The sequence below is a fragment of the Macaca thibetana genome, chromosome 5 (assembly GCF_024542745.1).
Source record: "Macaca thibetana thibetana isolate TM-01 chromosome 5, ASM2454274v1, whole genome shotgun sequence".
NCBI lineage: Eukaryota > Metazoa > Chordata > Mammalia > Primates > Cercopithecidae > Macaca > Macaca thibetana.
Genome location: NC_065582.1, coordinates 180889201 through 180906183, shown reverse-complemented (window position 1 = coordinate 180906183; position 16983 = coordinate 180889201). Strand labels below are relative to the sequence as shown.

The 16983-nt window shown below is 47.8% G+C and overlaps 1 protein-coding gene and 1 pseudogene across 1 annotated transcript in view; one reads left to right on the top strand and one right to left on the bottom strand.

Moving 5' to 3' along the window:
• Window positions 1-16983, top strand: part of GRPEL1 (GrpE like 1, mitochondrial) — a 972139-nt gene that overhangs the window by 70205 nt on the left and 884951 nt on the right. The gene's annotated exons all lie outside the window — the stretch shown is intronic.
• Window positions 1091-2075, bottom strand: LOC126954469 (collagen alpha-1(I) chain-like; annotated as a pseudogene).

Below are 16983 nucleotides of genomic sequence, written 5' to 3'. Positions count from 1 at the left end.
TGGTTTGTGAAGCCCAGAAGGGCATGAGATTTCCTGTGGCAGTGCCCACTGCAAATGGAAGGGCATTTGGCCTGAGCCCAGACATATACAAGTTGGGCAGAGAAGGGGGTGGGTCCCCGGGACCCACCGAGGAGCAGCTATGGAAGTACAGGGAAACCAAGTGTGTGGGGGCACATGAAGCAGGAAGCTCAAATAAGATGAGGAAAGACGTTTTTAAAGACGATCAGGGCTGGGGACAGTGGTTCATGCCTGTAATCCCAACACTTTGGGAGGCTGAGACGAGAGGGTAGCTTGAGGCCAGGAGTTTGAGACCAGCCTGAGCAACATAGGGAGACCCCATTTCTATAAATAAATAAATACCATTGGAACTTGGCATTTCAGGCGGGGAACAGCAAACACATGAAAGCTTTGAGGCAGGAAAGGGAAGTGATTAGCGCTCGCTCCTGGTTCCTTTATCAGACCTTAAAGAGATGCAGAGACATTTCAGGTACTCCTTGGCCAAGCTCCTTCAGGGAAGCCCTAAGTTCGCTTCTACTTCCCATCTATTAATTTTTTTTTTTTTTTTGGAGACAGAGTCTCATTCTGTCGCCCAGGCAGGAGCGCATGCAGTGGCACCATCTCAGTTCACTACAACCTCCACCTCCCGGGTTCAAACGATTCTCCTGCCTCAGCCTTCCCAGTAGCTGGAACCACAGGTACGCGCCACCACGATCGGCTAAGTTTTTGTATTTTTAGCAGAGATTGGGTTTCATCTTGTTGGCCAGGCTGGTTTCGAACTCCTGGCCTCAAGTGATCCACCTGCCTGGGCCCCACAAAGTGCTGGGATTACAGGTGCTGAGCCACCGCGCCCGGCCCTACTTCACTCCTAACGCCCACCATACGTGCTTCCAAATGTTTGCTGAATGACAAGGTGAACGAGTGAATGGGACTACGTGACTTCGGGCAGCAGGCCATCCTATTCCTTGGACCTCAGTTTCCCTTTTTGTAAAGCAAGCCTGTCTCTCGCTCTCTGCCCTAAAAGCCTGAGTTCTGGGCTTGAGATGAGCGCGTCCTGTAGAGCAGACTCCAGGTGGACGTTGAGCTGGGTCTTCTAGGAGGCCAGGATCCGGCCAGCTCTTGCGTCCGGTCCTCCCCCAGGACCCCGCACGCCCAGTCCCAGCGCCGCCCCGCCCAACCTCCCTTTGTTCCCCCAGGCCCCGCCCTCTCCGTGCAGCTCGCTCCCCATTGGTCGGGGGGCGGGCCCTGGGCGACCGGCACCGCTGGGGGCGGGGCGGGGGGCGGGCGGGCGGGCGGGGCCGTGTGCACCTGCGCGGTGTGTTTCCCGGCCGGGGCCCCGCGCCAGGTGCAGCTCCTTGATCCGAGCCGGATCCTGAGCGGGGAACACGGGCTGAAGCGGCGGCGGCGGCCCCGCCCCGGGGCTCCATTGTTGAGGCTGCGGCGGCTCTGTCGGCTGCTCAGCTGCGCTCCAGTCGGCCCAGGCGCGGCGGCGAGGAGCTAGCGCTGCGAGGCGGCGGCCTGAGGTGAGACGGCGGGACGGGCGACGGGGTCTCCGGACCGGGCGGGGGTCTCTGCCCCGGGCGTGGCGGCTCCAAGCTGGGCTCCGCAGGGTCCGTCGGGTCGGGATCCGGGGTCCTTGCGCCTGGGCTTTGTCTCGGGCTCGGGTGGCACCGGGGGCTTCGCGCCTGCTGCGATACCGGGTGGGCCCGCGCGGGGGTCCTGGTCGCCCTGCGGGTGGGGGCCGGTCCCTACTGCTCCTCGGCTCCCCGCGTCTGTCGTCGCGAGGGGGGGGACTGCATGGACCCGGGCGCTGGCTTCTGCCCGGTCCCCCGCGGCGTGGCTGGTCCCCGCGTACGGCAGAGGGGGCCCTGCGAGGTCCCACTCGTGGGGCGGGGCCGGGTCACCGCGAGTGGGAGACTCCGCCGCCCTCTCTGCCCTCCCTGGCAGCGAGACTGCTTCGCCAGACTCACCGAGGGGACTGCGCGAACCTTCGGACGAGGGAGTCCGTGACTCAGGGTGGGGGCTCTTTCCCGGCCCCGCATGACGGCTTCCTGAGTGTTTTGTCACCTATATAGGTGGCTGCGTTGACCCCGCGCGCGCGTCCTGTGGGTCCTGGCCGCCCTGCTAGTGGGGCTGCGCGCCGCTCCGTGGCTCGTCTGGGTCGACCCCGCCTGGGACGCGCGTGTAGTGGGGGTCCGTGCGCGGGGGGCGCGGTTGGTGGGGGCGCACTGCCCCCGCCCCATGGTTTATCCTCTCACTTGCCTGGCGGGAGGAAGCGAGAGGCGCGGGCCCAGAGCTGTCGCGCAGCGGCCACACAGACCGCACTGACCTCTGCCCTGGCTGGCGGGTCCCGGGGGGCGAGGGGCTGTCACCGCGCGTCCCACCGCCGCGCTTCCTGCTCTGGCCCCGGGCTAGGCTCTGATTGGAGGGAGCAGGGCCCTTCTGCCCCGCGCTTCTTGATTTCTTCCGTTAGTAATGGTAAGGAAAAAACATCTGGAAAGCCAGATTGAACTTTGTAGCTCTCAGCGCTTGGAGAGTGGAAGAAACTCTCCCAAGAATTTGGCGGGCTGGAAAATGCGTTTCAAGCAGGAGCATCCACACCCACGGAATGAGGCCAAGGCAGTTACAGTTAGAGGTCAGATTTATGAGGGGAGAGCCAGGGTGAGGTCCGTGGGTGGGGAGACCTGATGCTGCCCCTCAGACGTGTATTTCTCAGACACCAAAGAAAGTGGAATCACTCCTTAGTGAATGCTTTCATCAAACTTTTGAAAAACCTGTAATGTCCCAGGAAGGAAAATCGAACTGGACAGTTTTCCCCTTTTAAGAGTGTTAAACGTCCCGGAGACAAACAGCAGAAGGCTCAAGGAGTCCAAATACTCAACCTGAAGTTCTTTCTGAACAAAAGATGGTGTATAAGTAACAGGCATAGGAGACAAAACTGAACTAATGACCGCAGCTGTGGCTCCTAGCCCTGTAGCATGTCATGCAGGCCCTTTTGCCTTCTCTGCCCTCCGCTGTCCCAGACCCCAAGGCTACCGCGCACCTCCAGTCATCAGCTCCTGCCGACCCATTGCTATGAACTCTGTTTCTGTGGCTCCCTTCTCTCTGAAGTTTTGCTTGTTCTCCTGAAGTCCTGGTCTTTAAGAGCTTATGATCTGCAGGGACAGATTGGCTTTGGGTAGTACAAGTTAACTGTAGCACAGCTTGAAAAATGCTCTGATAGAGGTGCGCAGGCAGTTTGTGCATGCTGGTGGTAAGCGAGGTCCTTTTTCAATACCATAAATCCAAGTATTCATGCTATTTTAAATCTGCAATTCTTTGACTCTCCAGAGGGTTTTTAGATTTTTTTTTTTTCTATTACTTCCTAGTGTTTGTTGCATAGTTCAGAGTACTTGATTAAAACTTACCAGGTCGGCCGGGTGCGGTGGCTCACGCCTGTAATCCGAGGACTTTGGGAGGTCTAGGCAGGCGGATCACTTGAGGTCAGGAGTTCGAGACCAACCTGGCCAACATGGTGAAACCCTGTCTCTACTAAAAATACAAAAATTAGTTGGGCGTGGTGGTGGGCGCCTGTAATCGCAGCTCCTCAGGAGGCTGAGGCAGGAGAATAGCTTGAACCCAGGAGGCGGAGGTTGCAGTGAGTGAAATGGCTCCACTGCACTCCAGCCTGGGCCATAGAGTGAGACTTCCTCTCAAAACAAAAACAAAAACAATGTACTGGGTCTACCTCCGGCTCTGGAATTCTCCTGGAAGGCCTTCTCTTCTGGGCTTCATTTTTCTCACTTTTGAGGATCATAAACTACATAATTTCCAAGAATTTTTGCCCTACACCTTTAATTCTTTCAAGCAAATATAGCAGAGAAAAATTCTCTTCCCCGCAATGGTGTAAATAATGGAGGCCTTTGAAAATGCGGATTCTAAAGTGGAAGTTCTTTTTCTTCTTCCCCTTTGTTTCCTTTTAAACGAGTTTAGTTACATGAGTATATACTTTATCTCAGAGTTGAGGACAAGTATCTATGATGAAAGCTTAAGCAGCTTTTTGGCAATATCTTGCATATTCTTCACAATTGTGTTTTATGTGTAGCATCTTCCCTATATCCAGTTGGTTTTTTTTTTTTCTCATTAACGGAGTTGTTGAGCTCAGACCTTTTCAGGAGCATTTTGTTGATCTTTTAAGTGTCATGTGAAATACGTTCCAATTTAACTTTTTTTTTTTTGGTGAGTAAAATGGGAGTAAATGGAAATTTGAGAGTGCCTTGAGTAGATGTACTTGGCTTTGTGTAATGGTTTGAAGCATAGTTTAAAATTACCACTTGTGGCCGGGTGTGGTAGCTCACACCTGTAATCCCAACACTTTGGGAGGGCAAGGCAGGCAGATCACGAGGTTAGAAGATGGAGACCATCCTGGCTAACACGGTGAAACCCCGTCTCCACTAAAAATACAAAAAATTAGCTGAATGTGGTGGCACACACCTGTAGTCTCAGCTACTCGGGAGGCTGAGGCAGGAGAATCACTTGAACCCGGGAGGTGGAGCTTGCAGTGAGCCGAGGTTGCACCACTGCACTCCAGCCTGGGTGACAGAGTGAGGTGACAGAGTGAGACTCCAAAAAAAAAAAAAAAAAAAAAAAAAAAAAAAAAAAAAAAAACCACTTATAAAAAATTGCATCACATGTTGAATGACCTATAAAGGAGTTACAATTCTAAGGAATATGGTAATTAATTCTTTAAAATAGTCGGGGGTGCTGTGGTTTACACCTGTAATGCCAGCGCTTTGGGAGGCTGAGGTGCGAGGATCACTTGAGCCCAAGATTAGAAGCTGCAGTGAGCTATAATCATGCCACTGCACTCCAGTCTGTGTGACGGAGTGAAACCCTTTCTCTAAAAAATAAAAAGGTAAATAAATAATTTAAAAATAAAATACTAAGCTCCTTTCCAATTTATCTGTTTGGTAAGGTGGGAATTTGATGTGCTTGAGTTTCTTAAAACCATTTCTCTGCTATTCCTAGTTATTTGGATGATTATAGGGATTAAAAATAGCCATTTGGTCAAGTCTTGAGCTACTGAATTACAATTATTGCTTCATTCAGTAGGATTTTGCCTTTATTTTGATTTGCATTCCTATCTTAGTTTAGGAAAAGATCTTTGCTATATGCCCCATGCACTTTGTTCTTTTGGGGAATCTGATCTTAGGAGAGGGCTTCAAAACACGACCAGATTTTCTTTATGGTTTTCTAGATTTTATTAATGTCTTAATAAAACTTAACTAGTTAATGCTGCTTCTGTGTCAAAGTATTTTTCATTTAGAGTAGGCTTGATTTTTATATGCATTAAATGAAAGGAAGTCTCTCACGGAAGGGGACACATGGGTATGGAGAAGACAGAGGGTGTGTGTGTGTATATATATATATATATATATATATATATATATATATATATTTTTTTTTTTTTTTTTTTTTTGGAGACGGAGTTTTGCTCTGTTGCCCAGGCTGGAGTGCAGTGGCAGGATCTCGGCTCACTGTAAGCTCCGCCACCTGGGTTCACTCCATTCTCCTACCGCAGCCTGCCACCATGCCCGGCTAATTTTTTGTATTTTTAGTAGAAACAGGATTTCACTGTGCTAGGCAGGATGGTCTCCAACTCCTGACTCGTGTGATCTGCCCGCCGCCCGCCTCGGCCTTCCAGAGTGCTGGGGATTACAGGTGTGAGCCACTGCGCCTGGCCGACAGAGGATGTATTTTTGAGCTCTACATTTCAGAGTTCTTTTCTCTAGCCCTGGCCTGGGTCCCAAACAGGGAACTTAATTCACTCTATCACTGAAGTATACTCTTGCTTTGATGCCATTGGTATGTTGTCCTAGAGATTTGCTGTGGCTGCTAGGAGTGTTTCAGAGTTAAGAACTGATGCAACCTCTCTTTTGTCAGTTTTGAGTCTATAAACCATCTTGTTTCCTTTAGCGTTATCTCCCTGGAACTGGAAGGTCAGAGATGAAGTTTTCTTAGATTATAAGTCTCAGTCTTTGCTATCTACCTTCGTCTGTCTCCCATGTCACCTGCTTTTTTTTTTTCCCCCTGTTTTTCATTTTAATGTTTTTATTGGATAGGTGTCTATTATTGCAGGCTACCTCAAAACATTTTTGGATATTGACAGGATATAAGTATGAATAATATGTAAAAGATAACTTATTCTAGTTCTTTTGAGCAGAGGATTTGGTTTCGATATGTGGCCCTATTAAAGCTTTTGTTAAGTCCAAGTACTTTCTGAACTTCAGTTCCCTTACCTGTAAAATGGAGTTAGTTGTTAGTAATACCTGTTCTGCCTAACTCAGGAGATTGTTTTGAGGATCAAACGAAATTATGAATGTAATGGAATTTTGTAAATTTTAAATGAAATATTGTATTACCTAAGATTTTTTTTTTTTTTTTTTAAACGCCGTATTAAGAATGGAATGAATCTGGGTTTTCCTTTGAAATCCCAAATGTTTAATGTACAGAGAAGTTTTAATGTGTCTGTTGGGGAGCTTCATTAGGATTGTTTTCTATCTTTAATTGGCCAGTATTTTTTATATTTTAGCATTTTTGGGGAACATCAAAATTTGTGTTTCAGTTATCATTAATATTTTACAAAGTTATTGAATGTGCATGATTTAGTCTTTAACAATCTCTTCAATTATTTACATTCCCATGAAAAAAAATGCAGTAATGAACGTCCATGTAAATAACATTCCCATGCCTTAATGAAGCATAATTTCTTGACATTGCAGTTTCTAAGTGCCCTGTGTTGAGGTTGGGAAAGCTAAAGGGCAGTCAGAGGTCAAGGTCAGCAAAGCGTCACCTTTGACATTTGAAATCCAGCAGCAGGTATCACAGTGAACCCCATTCCAGCATCCAGGAAGTTTCTCTGCCCTGCCTCTCCTCCAGCCACCTCAGAATCTGTGTCTGCGGTGTTGGTCCTGCTTTCCTCTCTCTCCTCTGCCTTTTCTTTCTCTTCACCAACTTCTACCGAGTGCCTCTGATGTCTCAGACAGTGGCAGTGGGAGTACAAAGGCTAATAAACCCGGCCCTGGTCCTCAAAGAATTTATGTTTTCTGTGCAGATATTAAGTGACACTGTCATATATAGTGTTGACAAACATTGATACAGATTTCCTGTGAAGTGCAGAAGCACCATCCTAGAAGCAGAGATGCAGAGGCAGCACTGGTGACTCACACATGGAGAGCTGGAGTTCTTGGTCTAGTGGGATAAACTGACCTGGACATCATTTCAGTGCAGCGAGAGTGAGTGCTGGGATGGGCTCCCTTGGGGCATCTGGGGCTGGGTTTGTCTGGTGTTTAGTCTCCTGCCTGGTACTTAGAGTTTATCAGTAAGATGAGCATTGGGAGGCTTCTAAGTGAAAAGAAAGGCAATCACTTACCTGAAACCTAAAATTTGTAGGTGTTCTGGGCCATTTATAATTCACTGAATCTGTTTTGTCAGAACAAGTCTATCATTTATTGTTTTGGATGGAGTGTGGCCAGCCCTGCCTTGCGATGTAAGGAAATCAGGAAACGCTTGTCAGGTGTCAACACTGTGCCAGACACTCTTCTAGGGGTTTCCACGTGAATCACTGTATTCATTTCTGTTGCTGCTTTACCACATTTCCACAAATTTAGTGACTTAAAACAATTGAAATTGTATCATCTCACAGTTCTATGGGGCAGAAGGCTGACGTGGATGTCACTGGGCAAAAATCACCATGTGGGCTGGGCTGCATTCCTCACTGGAGAATTGTTTCCAAGTGCTTTTGGCCAAATATAGTTCCTTGTGGTTGCAGGACTGAGGTGTCTGTTCCCTTGCTCTCCATCTGTTGGGAGCTGCCCTCAGCTCCTGAGGCCTCTATCTGGTCTTTGCACGTGGTCCCATCAGCTCAGGACTAGGTAGGCCAGGGACCTGGTCAGGCTCTCCAGTTCCCCTGTGTGCATTTCTCTTCTTGCACTCGGAGAAAGTTCTATTCCCTATTTTAAAATTTTTTTTTGAGATGGAGTCTCGCACTGTTGCCCAGGCTGGAGTGCAGTAGCGTGATCTCAGCTCACTGCAACCTCTACCTCCCGGTTCAAGTGATTCTCCTGCTTCAGCCTCCTGAGTAGCTGGGACTACAGTTGCCCGCCACGATGTCCAACTAATTTTTGTATTTTTAGTAGAGATGGGGTTTCACCATTTTAGCCAGGATGGTCTCCATCTCTTGATCTCGTGATCCGCCTGCCTTAGCCTTCCAAAGTGTGGAGATTACAGGTGTGAGCCACCGCGCCTGGCCAGTTCTATGCTCTTAGAGGCTCATGGGATTAGATTGGACCTCCCTGGATAGCCCAGGATACTCTTCCTAAGGCCTGTGGCAAAGCCCTTTTGCTGCACGACATAGTCACAGGTCTCGGGGGTTGGAATCTCCCACCACAGTTACCGATCCACTTACTACAGCAGCCTGGGAGGTGCTTTTTGTTGCCTCTGGTTAACAGATATTTTTTTTTTTTTTTTTTTTTTTTTTTTTTTTTTTTGCAAATTGGCAGGAACATGAAGATTTTTTTTTTTTTTTTTTTTTTTTTTTTTTTTTTTTTTTTTTTTTTTGAGACGGAGTCTCATTCTCTTGCCCGGGCTGAAGTGCAGTGGTGCAGTCTTGGCTCACCACAACTTCCACCTCCCAGGTTCAAGCAGTTCTCCTGCCTCAGCCTCCTGAGTAGCTGGGACCACAGGCACGTGCCACCAAGCCTGGCTAATTTTTGTATTTTTAGTACAGACGGGGTTTCAGTATGTTGGCCAGGCTGGTCACAAACTCCTGACCTGTGATCCGCCCGCCTTGGCCTCCCAAAGTGCTGGGATTACAGGCGTGAGCGACCACACCCAGCCATGAAGATCCTTCTTAAAAAAAAAAAAAAACCGTTCCTCTGACTTGATGTGAGGCTGTTGGTGAGACTGATAGCAGTGGAGACAGGTCCATCAGAAATGGAGCTAAACTTTGTTTTCTGGAGTATTTTGATGGCCTGCCCTGATCATGTAAGTTTTGCTAAGAAGTCATTAGAGTAATTCCTCTACTGGAAGAAACACCATATGGGGAATTTGGGACCTTCCCTTTTCAAGTTTTACACAAAGGACTCTTCATGGGCGAAAAGTACATGATTCCAGGTCCATTTCTAGAATGGAAACAGCTGCATCAACCCAACAGCGATTCACATTCCTGAGTTTGAGAGAATCTGATTGTTTCAAGGCTGAAGCCAAAAGCCCAATAAACAATGTTTGTACCTTTATTCATAGTTAGGAATTAGGTGCATCCTGTGGTCAAGCAAACAACTGATGGTGGTCACCAAGTAGTTTAAAACCAAGTAGGACCTCATTTTATCATGTGGGTGTTTTTGATTTTCTTAACTAAGTTTTTATTTTCCTGTGCAATAAATGACAAACTCTGACTTGAAATGCATTTCCTTTAATAAACCAGAATCTAGGGCCGGGCGCGGTGGCTCACGCCTGTAATCCCAGACTTTGGGAGACCGAGGAGGGTGGATCACGAGGTCAGGAGATTGAGACCATCCTGGCTATGGTGAAACCCTGCCTCTACTAAAAATACAAAAAATTAGCCGGGCATGGTGGCGGGCGCCTGTAGTCCCAGGTACTCGGGAGGCTGAGGCAGGAGAATGGCGTGAACCTGGGAGGCAGAGCTTGCAGTGAGCGGAGATCACGCCACTGCACTCCAGCCTGAACGACAAAGCAAGAAAAAAAAAAAAAAAAAAAAAAAAAAAAAAAAAAAAAGAAACCAGAATGTATAATCCTAAGGTTTTTAACCTGGCTTTCAGGACTTTATGAAGTCCCCAAAATCCTGTGCAACAATTTTGTGTATCTGCATCCATGTGTGTTTATGGGGAGATGATTTATAGCTCTCCATACTTTTTCAAAGTGGTTGGATTCCAAAAAATTTTAGAATACACCACTTTGGCCTGGTGTGGTGGCTCACACCTGTAATCCCAGAACTTAGGGAGGCTGAGGCAGTAGGATCCACTGAGGTCAGCAATTTAAGACCAGCAACATAGCGAGACCTCCACCTCTACCAAAAAAAAAAAAAAAAAAAAAAAAAAAGAGAAATACTGCTGGGCATGGTGGTGCACACCTGTGGTTCTAGCTGCTCGAGAGGTTGATCACCTGATCCCAATAATTTGAGGCTGTAGTAAGTTAGAATTATACCACCGCACTCCAGCCCGGGCAACAGAGCAAGACCCTCTCTCAAAAAAAAAAAAAACCAAAAAACCGTATCACTTAATATACTATTGTTGTTGGTCAAGTATCAGATTTTGTTTAAAAACTAAATACTTTTTTTTTTTTTTTTTTTTTTTTGAGATGGAGTCTCGCTCTGTCGCCCAGGCTGGAGTGCAGTGGCATGGTCTCAGCTCACTGCAAGCTCCGCCTCCTGGGTTCACACCATTCTCCTGCCTCAACCTCCTGAGTAGCTGGGACTACAGGCGCCTGCCACCACGCCTGGCTAATATTTTGTATTTCTAGTAGAGACGGGGTTTCACCGTGTTAGCCAGGATGGTCTCGATCTCCTGACCTCGTGATCCGCCCACCTTGGCTTCCCAAAGTGCTGGGATTACAGGTAAATACTCATTTTTAGCAAAGTTGTACAGGCCTACAGCTCTAAGAGTCAGAAATTAACAAGGCTTAGGACAAAACCCAGCAATCCCCCACCTTACCCTTCTCCACTCTGATCCCTGCTCCTTGGAGGTTACTGTGTTTATGTTTTTAGCTCGTTCTTCTAGATTGTGTGAAAGACAGGGAGGTGTCCTACTATGGAAGACAAGGATTCAGGCTGCTTACCTTCCCCGCTCCTCCTGTTGCCCCACGTTTTTCTCCCCCATCCTCTCAGTATAATTATTGTGATAGTGAGGCCAGGCACGGTGGCTCGTGACTTATCCCAGATTTTTTTGGGAGGCCGAGGTGGGCAGATCACTTGAGGCCAGGAGTTGAAGGCCAGCCTGGCCAACACAGTGAAACCCCGTCTCTACTAAAAAATACAAAAATTAGTCAGTTGTAGTGTTGCACACCTGTAGTTCCAGCTACTCAGGAGGATGAGGCACAAGAATTGCTTGAACCTGAGAGGTGGAGGTTGCAGTGAGCTGAGATCGCACCATAAGCTGAGATTGCACCACTGCACTCCAACCTGGGCAACAGAGGTAGACTCTCTCAAAAAAAAAAAATTATTGTGATGTGGGCTACATAGTACAATAGTGTATGTATTTAGTATTCTTCCCGGTTTTTGGCCCCAGCAGCTTCTAAAAAACCCTTGTAATTTCCTGAGTGATATTGGGAACATCATTGGTTATAATATTTGGTCTTAGGTTTCAATCCCTGACACAAGAGCTTCTAAGACTTTGGGAATCTCTGGGGTGATAGGAGTGTCTTTTGTATGATAATGAGATGACAGGGGGCTTCGGCCCCTAGACAGGTTCAGGATCAGGGCTGGTTGCCAGAAAGATGAGTCATGATTATAGAGTTGGACATGTCCCCCCCACACCTACCTCTGGGAGGGGAGACGAGACAGGCTGGAGATTGAGCTAGTCACGGGTAGCCATGACTTAATCATGTTGATGTTGTAAAACTCCATAAAACCCTCTAAATACTGGGTTTGGGGAGCTTCTGGTTTGGTGAACTCATTTGGTGCTGGGGAGGTGGCACTTCCAGGGACGGCATGGGAGCCCCGACCTCTCTGCCCCGTGGTGTGCCCTGTGCATCTCTTGCATTTGGCTGCTCGTGTGTTCTCTTCTTTGTAATAAACCAATAAGAGTAAGTAAGTGCCAAGCACTTTGCGTCTGTCACCTCTCTTACTTTTTCAGCAACACTGTGTGGCAGATAATGTCCTCATTTTGCCGGTGACAAAATGAGACTGATGCATTGAGTAACTTGCTCAAGGTCACATAATAAGCGGAATTCAAGCTCTGACTCCGAAGCCTGTGCTTTTTTTTTTTTTTTTTTTTTTTTTTTTTTTTTTGAGACAGAGTCTCGCTCTGTCGCCCAGGCTGGAAGCGGATCTGCTCACTGCAAGCTCCACCTCCCGGGCTTTTAACCAGCAGCCTGCTGCATACAGGCATCCGCCCGCCCGGCTAGATTTTTTTTTTTTTAGAGACGGGGTTGTGATGATCTCGATCTCCTTCGTGTCCCGCCGTCTCGGCCTCCTCCCAAAGTGCTGGGATTACAGGCTTGAGCCGCCCGCCCGCCCGGCCCGAAGCCTGTTTTTTAACGAGCATGCTGCATACGTGGCCTCTTTATTTGTTAGGAGTTTCGTCTCTGTCTCTAGGGCCTGACACCAAGTTGACCATTGTGGCCTAGAGCTGTTATAAGGGAGCTTTTAGCGGCCCTGCTGAGAACAGAGCCAGCACCTCCGGATTGGCAGGGCAGGGGCTGTTCCTGCTGGGAGCTGCAGGTCACTCCCTGTAGCCCTTGGCTGATCTTGCTCATCCACTCCCTCCCTCATTCAGTAGTTCCTGAGTGCCGCCTGTGTGAGGAGAAGAAGGAGGCAGCCTTCCAGCCCAGGTGGGGCCTGCAGGTACACAAAGGGAGAGGCAGCTGTGCACTGAGCTGGCTGTAGGCTGGGACAGTGTGGCTCCAGAGGTGGCGATAGAATGCTCTGGGACTGCAGAGGGAACACATGCTTGTGAAAGGGAGGAAGGGGAAAGGCAGGCTGCACCGCAGAGGAGGTGTACTTGAGTTGGACTTTGAGGGAGGAGTTGGATTTCCACAGTGGAACCGAGCAGCTGAGGCTTTCTCAGCAGCTGAAGATTACAGCCAGCCAGCCTCAAATGTTCAGTTTTTTTCCTGAATTCCCTTTTTTAAGAGAGTGCAGTAAGTTTTCAACAGAGATAAAGCAGTCACCTCCATGTCATTCATGTTCTGCAAATCCTATGTGTAGTTTTTGATGCTTAGCAGATGGGGGCAGCCTGGGCCATAAGAGAAGAGCCTGTGTGTCCACTTGTTTGGACATCAGTCAGGTGTGGCACAGGGCAGTGATCACTGCCTTCCCCTGAGGAACTCAGTTGTACTTTTATGTGGAGAGGACAAAGAAAGCTGTTGTACAGGGGGCAGGAGACATTTCACCTGCAAAGCAAGGCACAAAATACATAGTCTGTGCCCTGCATGAGAAACCTAGCAGAACTGTGTGCTGATTCCACCCCTGCCTCCCCTTCTGAGAGCGAACCGTCCATTGTACCATGGTGGAAGGCATTTCTGAAGCCTCTGCAATCGGAGTGATCTGTTACTTGCCCATTGAGCCTTAGGGGCAGCAACCAGATGGTGTGGCTGAAACACAGGCCTTGGCCAGACGTGGTTGGTCATGTTGGTTCTGCCACTGATTGTGAATTACAAAACCTTGGAGAAGTCATTGTCTTTGTCTGTGCCTCTCATGTAAGATGGGGAACACTGTGGCCATTGCAGAAAAGCAGATAGGTGGAGCGAGTATGGAGTGCTTTGTGTGTGTGTGTCATACGGTGAATGAAATGGCACTGATTGACATTATTGATAGTAATAACAGGTTTAATTCAGGAATAAAACTGGTAAAGTAGGCCAGGTGCGGTGACTCACGCCTGTAATCCCAGCACTTTGGGAGGCCAAGGCGGGCGGATCATGAGGTCAGGAGTTTGAGACCAGCCTGGCCAATATGGTGAAACCCCATCTTTACTAAAAATACAAAAATTAGCTGGGTGTGGTGGTAGTCCTGGGTGCGCCTGTAGTCCCAGCTACTTGAGAGGCTGAAGCAGGAGAATCGTTTGAACCCGGGAGGTGGAGGTTACAGTGAGCCGAGATGGTGTCACTGCACTCCAGCCTGGGCTAGAGAGTGAAACTCTGTCTCAAAAAAAAAAAAAAAAAAAAAAAAAAAAAAAAAAAAAACCTGGTAAAGTATTTTACCCAGCCTAGGTACATGTGGTAGAGCCGAATGAAAGCTTAGAAAAAGATGACTTGAGAACTAGCCCAGCAGAGGAATCAGGTGGGATGTGTTGTTACTGAGTAAGTGAAATTTGCACCTGCTTTCTCCCAGGCCTCGCTGAGTTGTGTACAACAGAGAGCTCAGGTGTTGGGGGCAGTTGACCGGTTGAAGAATGCATTGCTATTATGTGAGGAACATTGGGCTTTGAAAAAGCAGAACTGGATCCACGTTCTTGCCTGGTAACTCTAACTATCATCTAGTTTGTAAAGGGGAATACAGTTCACTGAAAAATTCTTATGACAGTGGGGAAAGGATTGGGGTGTCTGCATTGGTGTGTGTAATATAGGTCATATGAAAGAGCATTTAGGCTGGAGGGAGACTTTTCATCTCTATAACTTTACTTTCACAGGACAATTCCATCATGATTTGAAGATTTTTGAGTCAAAACTACATTGTTCTGCTATGTTGTTGGGGCAAATTTATACATACAATTTGCTTAAATATTTCAGATGATACAAGAATATATGTGTGGGATAAAAAGCTGAAATTTGCATTTCCCCTTCTCTAGAAGTAACCATTGTGAATAGTTAAGTCTGTATTCCAGCTATTTTGTGTATTATAAATACACTGTGAATATATGAGTGTATATATACATATATGTTACAGAAACACATTTTTAGAGATGGAATATTGCTGTGTTGCCCATGCTAGTCTCAAACTCCTGGGCTCAAGTGACCCTCTCGCCTCAGCCTCCCAAAGTTTTGGAATTACAGGCGTGAGCCACCGCGCCTGGCCTGGATGAGTATATTTACTAATTGCTAAGTTACTCTGTTCATTACGTGTCTATTGAACTCCCCCATGTGCCAAGCATTGTTCTGAATACCTTATATGCACCAATTCACTTAATTTTTAGAGCAGCTCTATTATTGTGGCCCTTTTACAGTGAGGAAACTGAACCACAGAGAGGCTGGGGACGTTGTCTAACATCACACAGCCAGTGCTGTTGGAATTGAGGTTTGAACCCAGACAGCTGGCTTCAGATCTCTTAGCTGTTATCATAGATGGCACACCCAAACCTTAGGGCCGCCTCCCAAGCCTTGCCTGAGCTCTGCCTGAGCTCTGCCTGAGCTCTGCGAGAGCCGTGTATGTGAGGTTTCTTTCCTCTTTAAGAACACAAGTCTTGGAATTGTCCCAGACCCTGGTAGGACCTCTTGAGGACCAAAAAACAGGGATTCTTCAAGCCTGCCCCAAGGCCAGATCTCTGATTTAGCTACTTGGAAGGTAGACGTGGAAGAGAGTAATTTTGCCAGAACAAAAAGTCAGGATGGCTGGGCTGACTCGGCCAGATGCGGTGGCTCATGCCTGTAATCCCAGCACTTTGGGAGGCCGAGGCAGGTGGATCACCTGAGGTCGGGAGTTCGAGAGCAGCCTGGCCAACAAGTTGAAACTCCGTCTCTACTAAAAATATAAAAATTAGCTGGGCGTGGTGCTGGGCGCCTGTAACCCCAGCTACCAGGGAGGCGGAGGCAGGAGAATTGTTTGAACCCGGGAGGCAGAGGTGGCAGTGAGCTAAGATTGCACCACTGCAGTGCAGATTGGGTGACAGAGTGAGACTCCATCTCAAAAAAAAAAAAAAAAAAAAAAAAAAAAAAAAAAAAAGAGGGAAGGGGAATGGCTGGGCTGTCTCATCCTGGGGAAGAGGCCCTACAGCAGCCGTAGGACCTTGGCCACTTGGTTGGAAAAGAAGGAAGGAAAAGCTTCACCCATGGCGGTGACCTGGACTGCAGAAACCACACTAAACAGTCCACGTCCTGGAGCCTGGCCACCCCATTTGCTTCTCTTCTCCTTGGGTAGAGGGTGTGGGGAGCTTTCTACCCTGGAGGCTGAGCAGTGCAGCTTCTAACCAGGGTAGGCATTTGTCTGTCCCTGGGAATACAGACAGCATTCTCATAAGCAGCCCAAATACTCCTGAACAGCTTTTTGTAGGGTGGGGCGGGGGGGGGCAGAGGGTCATTTTGACTCATAGGTACCTTTTCCACTTTCACTGCTGATAACTGTGTTACAGATTAAAGTTTTGTTTTTGATACTGAAGAGGGCTTAAGAGAGTGAGCTATTATGGCACATCTAAGTCTGCTAAAATAGAACCACGGGGTAGTGTAGGAAAATCTCTTCTAAATTATGGATCATATATGGTGAACGTTAGAAGCCATGTGTACCTAAGTTGAAAAATCAAAACATGGCTTGTATTTGGGTGACCCCGGTAAGTCTGGATGCCACTGCGCCTTGTGTGAACACAGGATGCTGAGGTGTAGGGATCAACAGGCTTTTTCTGGACATCTTGCGCTTCTCCCTTGGGGTAAAGTGGGGCGGCAGTAGGAGCGCACAGCTGTTGGGCCCCTAATATTTGTCAGCTGTTTTACATGTGGGATTCCATTTAATGCAATCTTGGAGGTAAAATTATTTTATTGAAGATGAAGATAGAGGCTTAGAGAAGTTAAGAAAAAATTGTTTTTTTTTTTTTTTTTGTTTTTTTTTTTTTTTTTTTTTTTTTTTTTTTTTTTTTTTTGAGACAGAGTTTTGCTCTTCTTGTCCAGGCTGGAGTGCAATGGCGTGATCTCGGCTCACCACAACCTCTGCTTCCCAAGTTCAAGTGATTCTCCTGCCTCAGCCTCCCGAGTAGCTGGGATGACAGGCATGCCACCACACCAGGCGAGTAGCGGGGGATCCACAGGCATGAGCCACCACACCAGGCTGATTTGATATTTTTAGTAGGGGGGTTTTTCCATGTTGGTTAGGCTGGTCTTGAACTCCCAACCTTGGGTGATCCGCCCAACTCGGCCTCCCAAAGTGCTGGGATTACAGGTGTGAGCCACCACGCCTGGCCAAGGCCATGTAATTTGTTAAGTGGAAAGATGAAGTACTTGATGAACTCAGAAGTTTGACTTCAAGGCCCTTGATCTTTCCATAACACGTGGTTCCTTCCCTGGTTGGTGGGGAGTGACTGAAGAACTCAAGGAAGCTGTGTTTTGTGGAAAGAGGACCTGAGGGGTGTA